At 32.9% G+C, this 1,381-nt stretch overlaps 1 non-coding gene across 1 annotated transcript; it reads right to left on the reverse strand.

The window, feature by feature from the left end:
* Nucleotides 1-782: 782 nt before the first annotated feature.
* On the reverse strand, nt 783-855 carry TRNAR-ACG (transfer RNA arginine (anticodon ACG)). The gene has a single exon. It is a non-coding gene; the product is annotated as a tRNA-Arg (tRNA).
* Nucleotides 856-1,381: the final 526 nt, after the last annotated feature.

The raw sequence follows: 1,381 nt of genomic DNA on the forward strand, positions 1-1,381 counted from the left end.
TTGAGTAGTATTGCTATCTTAACAATATTAAGTTTTTAAACTATGAACACAGAAAGGATGTCTTTCCATTTATTCAGATCTTCTTTAATTTTTACAGCAACATTTTGTAGTTTTCATTGCACATGTCTTTCACCTCCTTAGTTAAATTCATTTCTAGGTACATTATTATTTTGGATGCTATTGTAAATCAAATTGTTTTCTTAATTTCCTTTTCAATTGTCCATTGTTAGTGTACAGAAACATAACTGATTTTTCTGTGATGATCTTGTACTCTGAAACTTTGTTGAATTAGTTTATTTGCTATAGTAGTCTTTTGTGGATTCTTTGGGGTTTTCTGCATATAGGACCATGTAACCTGTTAGTAGAAATAGTTTTAATTCTTCCTTTCCAATTTTCATGTCTTTTATTTCTTTTCTTGCCTAATTGGTCTTACTAGAACTTTCAGCATTATGTTGCATAGCAGTGGTGAAAGCCAACATCCTTATCTTGTTACTGATTTTAGAAATGCCCTTTATCATGTTGGGGAAGTGCTCTTCTATTCCTAGTTTTCTGAGTGCTTTTATCTTGAAAGAGTGTTCCATTTTGTCAGATGCTTTTTCTGCATCAATTGAGATGATCATCCATTTATCCTTTTTTTCTATAAAAGTGGAACAGTACATTTATTGATTTTCTTATGTTAAATAACCCTTGCATTCATGGAATAGATCCTACTTGGTCATGGTTTATAATCCTTTTACCATACTCTTGTTTGGGGGGGGTAATTGGGTTTATTTATTTTTTGATGGAGGCACTGGGGATTGAACCCAGGACCTCGTGCATCGTAGGCATGCACTCTACCACTGAGCTATACCCTCCCCCTTTTACCATACTCTTGAATTCAGTTTACCAGTGTTTCATTCAAGATGTTTGCATCTATATTTATAAAGGATATTGGTTTATATTTTTCTTGCAGGGTCAGAGGAACATAGCTCCAGAGAATGAGTTAGTGAGTATTCTCTCCTCTTCTGTTTTTTGGAAGAGTTAGAGAAAGATTAATGTTGATTCTTATTTAAATGTTTGGACATAATCATCAATGAAGCCATCTGGTCCTGGGCTTTTCTTTGTCAGGAGGTTTTTGATCACTGATTCAATTTCTTTACTTGTTATAGTTTTGTTGAGATTTTCTTTTCTTGTTGAATAAGTTGCATTCATTTGTATTTTTCTAAGAATTTGTCCATTTCGCCCAGGTTATACAATTTGTTGGCATATCATTGTTCATAGTATTCCCTTATAATACTTCTTTATTTCTGTAGGGTCAGTAGTAATGACCTAACTTTCATTAGTGACTTCAGTTATTTTAAGCTTCTCTGTTTTGTCCTTCTAATTAAAGGTTTGTTCATCT

The sequence above is a fragment of the Vicugna pacos genome, chromosome X (assembly GCF_048564905.1).
Source record: "Vicugna pacos chromosome X, VicPac4, whole genome shotgun sequence".
NCBI classification, from domain to species: domain Eukaryota; kingdom Metazoa; phylum Chordata; class Mammalia; order Artiodactyla; family Camelidae; genus Vicugna; species Vicugna pacos.